This window comes from Acomys minous (assembly GCF_964271855.1).
Source record: "Acomys minous genome assembly, chromosome: 7".
NCBI classification, from domain to species: Eukaryota; Metazoa; Chordata; class Mammalia; order Rodentia; family Muridae; genus Acomys; species Acomys minous.
In genome coordinates, this window is record NC_140488.1 from 106,051,724 (window position 1) to 106,060,851 (window position 9,128).

The window sequence follows — 9,128 nt, forward strand, 5'->3', positions numbered from 1 at the left end:
TTCTCTGTGTAGCCTTGGCTGTCCTAGACTTGCTTTGTAGACCAGGCTGGCCTCGAACTCACAGCAATCCACCTGCCTCTACCTCCCGAGTCCTGGGATTAAAGGCGTGCGCCACCACGCCTGGCAAAATAAGAAATTTAAGTGAAATAAGATTTAAATTAAAAATATTCAATATCATCAGCAGGGGGAAATGCAAATCAAAACGGTAATGATATAGCAGCCTGTTCTAATTAGAATAGCTGTTATAAAAATATAACAAATTCTGGTGAATATGTGGAGAAAGGGGAACTTACCTAAAATGTTTCTCTGAGAGCCTGAAGCAGGCATTTAGAAGCTGATCTTCCTGAAATCTTGCTGTCGCATCCCTTAGACCCACAAGGTAACTAAAGGTAGAATGAACTCCAGTACTCTGCCTTTATTTTGTACCTATCTTCCTTACTTCTGGTATCTTGTTTACTTCTGCGAATTTCTATGTTAATAATTAAAGGAGTGTTTGTATAATTTGTCTTTCTTCAAGGTTGAAGGCACAGAGATAAGTTCTCCTAAACCAAAATGTAGCCATCTTGGATTCTAAAGAGCAGAAACTTTAGAGGATACCCCTCCCCCACTGTGAAATCAATTATCCTCAAGGGCAAGGCTGTCACCTGGGAATAGAAGCAATCATCCCCTGAGAGCCACTTTGTCCTCTCAGGTAATAAGGACTCTGTTTTCAGGAAGGGAATGTGGCTGAAACAAAGATCAAGAAGAGACCACACCCAAACCCAGAGTGCTTAATTATGCTACCTTTAAATAAAGCTCATTTCTGATTCTTCTCTATGGTGGCCACACATCTCTCTGCTTTTAAGCAGTTCTTAGCTCTTTAAATGGAGTATTAGAAATAAAACCAGGATGGCTGGTGCAAGTCTTTAATCCCAGCACTTGGGAGGCAGAGGCAGGTGGATCTCTGTGAGTTCAAGGCTAGCCTGGTCTACAAAGTGAGTCAGGACAGCCTGGGCTACACAGAGAAACCCTGTCTCAAAAAGCAAAAGAAAGAAAGAAAGAAAGAAAGAAAGAAAGAAAGAAAGAAAGAAAGAAAAGAAAGAAAGAAAAAAAGAAAGAAAGGGTTTGCTGTGGCCGTTAAAGCCCAGGCTCCTATACATAAGTTACAAGCCCAGTACTACTCTTTTTTTAAATTTATTTATTTATTTATTTATTCATATTACATCTCAGTGGTTATCCCATCCCTTGTATCCTCCCATTCCTCCCTCCCTCCCATTTTCCCCTTACTCCCCTCCCCTATGACTGTGACTGAGGGGGACTTCCTCCCCCTTTATATGCTCATAGGGTATCAAGTCTCTTCTTGGTAGCCTGCCATCCTTCCTCTGAGTGCCACCTGGTATATACTCACTTATATCTGCATACGAGCCCAAGGGGCATGTCCCATGAAAGTCTTCACTTACCAGGAAACTGGGACCGAGGGGAGGACAGCCCAGTACTACTCTTGTTATGGTTAGATCAAATATACAGTGGAAACTTTAAATGTCCATCCATATCCAGGCTAGAGCCTCTAAATCCTCTTTAGTATTGGTGGAGATCTGAATGCTTATGTAAGGATGTGTCCTGGCCCGCAGGACACATCGAACCAGAGTTCATCTGAAAGAGGGAGTGGTGATTGAAAGTGGGGTACAGAGACGTGAGAAATAATGACTCAAGTCCAGAAATTTCTTATCAAGACTCTCTTTAATGCCCACAAATAAGACTTCATATAGTAAATACTCTAAGGATAGCTTAGAACACAAGACCTTCTCCGGCAAAGGTCAGGAACTCAAAGGTCACAGCATGCATCCTAAGCATGGGATTTCTGACATAGCATGGATCCCCACATCTGCCTCTTCTAGAATAAAATTATGAAGAGCCTGCCTTAGGTTGGTGAGTAGAATGCTTATCTTTACCCGTCACTGGCACATGAATTCCATCATTCTGTCTTAGGTTAGATAAGGATCAGATTCACTCTTACCAGTCTCTGGTTTGCCTCCATATCAGCACATGAAGAAGGGCAGTGCGCCTGAGCTCTATGTCATATGCTTGTGCTTATATCAGCCGCAATTGCTGAGACATGAACTGTTTTAGAAAGGAAAGAAGGCACAGGCTATAATTTCGAACCCTGCCATCCCCGCCAAGGGTATTCCATGCTGTAGATTACTGTTAATTCTAAGGAGATTATATTGAATGTGAATCTAGCTGCATCCTACTCACAAGGAGTCTAGGGAAGTCTAATATGACATTGTAACTTGCTCAGTCATCTCAAATCACTAATCTCTTAGTTAAGGCATAAACAATATTAGTACAGCAATGGCAAAAACAATAGTAGATACAAGAATAATAACAGAGATTTACCACCCAACAGCATACTACAAGTCCCTTTTCAGTTCACCACAGTCCTGCAGATGAAACTGACCCTAACAATTAGTGTGGAAAAGTACTTATAAAGCTTAAAATCTGAGTTTCTGGAAAGAAAATATTCCAGAGGAGTCTCTGCAGAGTACAGACTCCAAAATTCAGTCAGGTCCACAAAGAGGATGCCTCATAGGTACTGGAACACTTGAGTTCTCTTTCCTTCTCATACACAGGGAAATCAGGCAGTGGGTGTTGTTGACATACGTTATCCCAAGAAGCAGGTTGAAGAAGAGGAGGATCAGGAATAAGTGTTCAATGAAGCTTCACCTCCGATCTCAGGATCATCAGCAAACTCATCCATGCCAGCATCCACTTGACACACAAGCCTCTCAGGTAGCCAGCGTGCAGTGTCATGTTCCTGTGAGAAAACAAACAGAGCCCTGACCCCATATTAATACAAGGTGGGGTCCATTCCACTGTCCAGTTAAAGGATCCTTCCATTTTACTCTAGGGAAGGATGACTGAGTATTGGTGTGCCAGAATCAATCAGATGCAGAGTTTCCTTTGGCACCAAGCAGTAAAAAATTTAAAATAAAGAGAACATGACTCACAGCATTTTTAGGTGATTGGGGGTAAAGTTCCCCTTCTTTACTTTTTGTAAATAGGTTTTTATGGTAGAATGAGCTCGTTCCACCATACCTTGTCCTTGAGGATTATAAGGAATACCTGTAATAAGCTTTATGGAAAAATAGTCACAAAATTTTTGAAAAGTTTTGCTGACATACCCTGAGCCATTATCTGTCTTGATAGCCTTAGGCACACCAATGTGAGTAAAGGCAGACAGACAGTGAGCAAAATTACACTCTTTGTGGCCTCTCCGGATTGGAAAGAAGCAATTAAATATCCAGAATATGTATCTATAGACACGTGAATGTATTTAAACTTTCCAAATTCAGGTATATGAGTAACATCCATTTGCCAAAGTTGGTTAGGGACCAGTCCTCTGGGATTAACTCCAAGATGTGGTACAGGAAGAAACTGAGGACATGTTGAGCATGCCTTCACGATGGCTCGAGCTTACTCTTTAGTAATCCTATATTGAAGTCTTAGACTTTCACTATTAGTATGATGGAAATCATGAGCTTTTGGACCCTTTTCTACATTTATAAGGCATACCAAATTCTTGGTAGCTGCACTTGCTAATGCATTACCTGGAGCCAAAGGTCCAGGTAGATCAGTGTGAGCTCTTAAATGTCCTATAAAAAAGGATATTTTCTCTTTAGAATAGCTATCTGGATTTGAGAAAATAATCCACTAGCTTGTGACTGGGGTTGGATTTGTCCTGCAGTTTCTAGGCAAGGAACTGCCTCTGCTATATAGCCACTATCTGAACATAAATTAAAGGAACAAAAGGCATAATGTTGGAAAACAGTAGCTACTGCCTGCAGCTCAGCACTTTGAGCAGACTTAGTAGTAGTAGGAATAACATACATCTGTCCTTCTACTACATAACTAGCTCTTCCATTAGAAGACCCATCAGTAAAAATCAGGAAACCATCTCTCACAGGCTGAAATTGAGTTATCTTAGGAAAAATATCTGGACGTTTATTTAAAAAGTGGAGAAGCCTGTTAGAGGGAAAATGGCTATCTGTATATCCACAAAATTGTGCACAAGCCAACGGCCAATCATCCATGTTAGCAGAAGCCAATTTTGCTGTTCCTTAGAATATGGCTGAATAATAAAATAGGTTCTTTGCCAAAATACTTTCTTCCTTGCAATCGACCTATATGAATCAACTTTGCAACAGCCTAATAATATGGTATTATTACCTTATTGGGAGAAGATGGCAAATATTCCCACATAATAGGAGCACCCTGCCAGAACACCATGGTAGGCGTAGTTTGAGTAGCCAAGATAATATACCCTAGAAGCTTGTCATAATCTATATAGGTTATGAATTGATGGGAGATAGCCTCTTCCACTAACACCAAGGCTTCCCTAGCTTCAGCTGTAAGCTCCCAGGGTGAATTTGGAAAGGAATCTCCTTGTAAGATTTTGAATAAGGGCCGCAGATCTCCAGTTGTTAATTTTAAACAAGGTCTAAGTCCATTTATATCACCAAACAGCTTTTGGAAATCATTTAAAGACTTTAAATGATCCACTCTCAATGCGGTACTTTGGTGTTTTATCTGAGAAGGAAAAAGCTGGAATCCCAAATATGAATATGGATCAACCTTTTGAGCTTTTTCAGGACCTATTTGCAGGCCAGACTGAGATAATTGGGTTTCCATAAAAGCATAACACAGAAGCACTTGTTGTCTATCCTTTCCAGCAATAAGTATATCATCCATGTAATGAATAATATATAAATCAGTATATTTTCTCTAACCCTTTGTAAAGCTGTAGCTACAAATTTCTGACATAGGGTGGGACTGTTAGCCATTCCCTGAGGCAAAACCCACCAATGATATCTCTTCATTGGTTCTCTAAAATTCACAGAAGGCACAGTGAAAGCAAAGTGATGGCAATCTTTTGGATGCAAGGGAATAGTAAGAAAAAAACAAAACAAAACAAAACAAAAACAATCCTTAAAGTCTATGACAATTTTGAAAGTATCCTTGGGAACAGCCACAGGAGAGGGCAGTCCTGTTTTTTGAAACAGGGTTTCTCTGTCTAGCCTTGGCTATCCTAGACTCACTTTGTAGACCAAGCTGACCTCGAACTCACAGCGATCTGCCTGCCTCTGCCTCCTGAGTGCTGGGATTACAGGTGTGTGCCACCGCCAGGCACTAACTGTGGTGGTTTGAATAAAATTGGTCTCCTTAGGTGTGTGGGAATAGCACTGTTAGGAGGTGTGGCCTTGTTGAAGTGGGTGTGGCTTTCTTGGGTGAAGTATGCATCACTGTGGGCAGGCTTTGAGGTCTCAGATGTTTAGGATTAGGCCTAGAGTCACTTTTACTTCTTGCCTATCTGCATGGAGAGCTAGAATCTAGTTGGCCTGTGTGTCACTGTGCTTCCTGTCATGATGATAATGGACTAAATCTCTGAACTGTATGCCAGCCTCAGTTAAATGCTTTTCTTTTCTAAGAGTTGTAATGCCATGGTGCCTCTTCACAGCAGTAGAAACCCTAACTAAGACACTTACACTGGGCAGATTCTAATGTCCTCAATCCATTTTGCCTTCCTGTGGGTAGACACTGTGATATTTTGATCTCACAAAAATGCCTCCAATACTCAGGGAAGATACATAACCAGAATTCATGAGACCTCTCCTTTCGCATTGTCTGTGCCTGGTTACAGCCAGTAAGTAGTCTTAGCTATAAACACACTTCAGCAACAGGCAACCCATAGGAGCTTAGCCATATAACTAGCTTAATATTCTGTTGGCACTACTACCCATGTCTGACTACAGATTGGCAACTGGATGTAGCATCCAGGATGATCCTGGTCATAAGGAGAAGTTCATGGGGACAAACTTCTCTTGGTACTCTGTCTTTTTCTATTTTTGGAGATATTATTATTATTATTATTATTATTATTATTATTATTATTATTATTAATTCAGTTTACATCTAGATCGTAGCCCCTTCCCTCCTCTCCTCCCAGTCGCACCCTCCCACCCTCCCTCCCCCATCCCCTATTCCTCAGAAAAGGGGAGCCCCCTATCCACCCAGCCCAGCTCACCAAGTTGCATTAGGATTAAGCTCATCCTCTTCCTGTGTGACCTGGCAAGGCAGTCATACCAGGGGAAAGTGATCAAAAGCCTGGCAACATAGTCCATGTTACAGACAGCCCCTTACTAGAGCACCCACATGAAGCCTGAGCTGCCGATTGGCTATATCTGTATAGCAGACCTAGGTCCAGTCCATGCATGGTCCTTGGTTGGTGCTTCAGACTCCACAAACCCCTCTGGGCCTTGGTTAATTGGCTCTGGAGCTCTTGTCACCTTTAGGTCCTCTTATCCTTTCCCCCACTTTTCCACTAGACTCCCTATGCTTTGCCCAATGTTTGGCTGTCAGTCTCGGAATCTGTTTCCATCAGCTGCTGGGTGGAGCCTCTCAGAGGACAATTCTGCTAGGCTCCGGTCTGCAAGAACAGCAGAGTATCCTTAAAACTGTCAGGGGTTGGCTCTCTTCCATGGGGTGGGTCTTGGGTTGGGCCAGGCATTGGTTGAACATTCCCTCAATCTCTGCTCTATCTGCTCTATCTTTACCCTGCATGTCTTATAGGGAGGGTAAATTTTGGATCAAAGTTTTTGTGGGTGTCTTGGGGTTATCCTCCCTCTACCAAGAGTCTTGTTTAGTTAGAGGGCGTCAGCTTCAGTCTCCATAGCCCCTGCTACTAGAAGTTTCATATCCCCTCTCATATCCCCCTAGAGGCCTATCCTCTATTTCTGGTGGGAGTGCAAACTTTTACAACCACTTTGGAAATCAATATGGAGCTTTCTCAGAAAAGTGGGAATAGGTCAACCTCAAGACCCAGCTATACCTTTCCTGGGCATATACCCAAAAGATGCTCCACCATACAACAAGGACATTTGCTCAACTATGGTTCATAGCAGCTATGTTTGTAATAGCCAGATTCTGGAGACAGCCTACGTGTCCCTCAGTAGAAGAATGGATAAAGAAACTGTGGTACATTTACCCAATGGAATACTGCTCATCTACTAAAAACAAGGAAATCTTGAAAATTGGAGGCAAAGGGATGGGTGTGGAAAAAGTCATCCTAAGTCAGGTAACCCAGACCCAGAAAGACACACATGATATGTTCCCATTTATAAGTAGATTTTAGCCATACAATATAGGACAAACATGCTACAATGCACAGACCCAAAGAAGATAAGTAACAAGGAAGACTCAAGGGAGGATGATTAAATGTCACTCAGAAGGGGAAATAGAATAGCAGGGGCAGTGGATGAAGAGAGGGAACAAGGTAGGAGAGGGAGCACAGAAAGATATAAGGGTGAAGATCAGACCTGGGGAAAGCCAGGGCCAGGAAGACAAAACTGTGGGCAGGGGCATCTTCCTCTCTTTAAAAAAAAAAAATGTTTTCATTGTTTTCATCTACAGAGTATTTAAGATAAACTTGGACTTGGAGCGCCCTCTAGTACCTTAACCGGAAAAACACATAAAGTCACATCAGAGCTTCGCAGGCCTCTAGTGTTGAAATCATGGAAGAAATTACAGCTAAGCAGTTTTAGAAAATCTGTAAGAAGAGGAATAGAGAAAGCTGCACTGGAAAGATAGGAGTTAAGTAATTTGTCCTTAGACACTAAGAGGCTGCTGTTCAGCAACAAACATCAACAGCTTTCAGGAAATGCAGACAATGGTAATATAGCAACATCAACAACAATTATTATTATTTTATTATATATATTATGTGTGTGTGCATGTGTGTGTGTGTGGGGGGGGTGTGTGAGTGCACACGCCCGTGTGTGCACATGCCAGAAATTGATCAGTTTTCAGTGTGGAAAGCTCTAATAAGCTATATTTAAATGAACCCTTAAGGGAATTCAGTGAGCTTGAAGAACACATGAATGAATGTTTCAGTACACAGAGACTTTAAGAAGGCATGAAAGCAGCTGAGCATGGTGGCACATGCCTTTAATCCCAGCACTCAGGAGGCAAAGGCAGGTGGATTGCTGTGAGTTCAAGGCCAGCCTGGTCTACAAAGCAAGTCCAGGACAGCCAAGGCTACACAGAAAGACCCTGTCTTGAAAAAAATAAAAAATAAAAAGAAAGAAAGAAAGAAGAAAAGAAAAGAAAATATATAGTCAAAAGACCAGATAGGCTGCTGGCCTGCAGACCTTCTTCCACTCTCTTACTCTCTCTGTTCCCCCAGACTCAATCCTCAGCATCGTCTGTAACCTTGAAACACAGCTGCAGTCTTTTTTTTTTTTTTCTGAGAAAAGGTTTCCCTGTGTAATAGCCCTGGCTGTCCTGGATTTGCTTTGTAGACCAGGTTGGCCTCCTCAGACTTACAGAGAGAGATCCGACTGCCTCTGCCTCCAAGTGCTGGGATTATGGGCGTGTGCCACCACCACCTGGCACCAGCTGCAGTCTTTCTTTCCCCTTTCTCTAGCCCTCCTGTGGACTCTGGATCCCACAGACTATCTCCCTCTGGCCTTTCCTTCCCAGCACTCAGGAGGCAGAGGCAGGCAGATCGCTGTTTAAGTTCAAGGCCAGCTTGCGCTACAAAGCGAGTCCAGGACAGCCAGGGCTACACAGAGAAACCCTGTCTCGAAAAGCAAAACAAAACAAAAAAGACAACATAAGCTGAGAGACTTCTAAAAAAAAACTGTAGGAACTTTAACAGGAACTACTGAGGTAAACTTCACCAACAGAACACAAGAGATGGAAGAGAAAATCTCAGGTGTTGAAAATATGGTAGAAAAAAATGGATGACCCAGTTAGAGAAAACTGTAAGCCACTGTGTTTCTTCTTTTTATTCTTTTCTCATATATTACATCCCAAGCAGTTTCTACTCCCTCCCTCCTCAGAAGCCTGCCTCCTTCCTTTCCAAATCCCCTAAATTCACCCCCACTGCCTCCCTTCAGAAAAGATATCAGGGATATCAACCAAACATGGCATAATACAATCATTCCAGACACATACCATCCCATCAAAGCTGAACAAGGCAACCCAGCAGGAAGAAAAGGGTGCCATAAACAGGCAAGACACTCAGCGCCTGCTTCCACTCTTAGGATCTCTATAAGACCACCATGGATGAAGTCTCTCTGGTCTCTCTGATG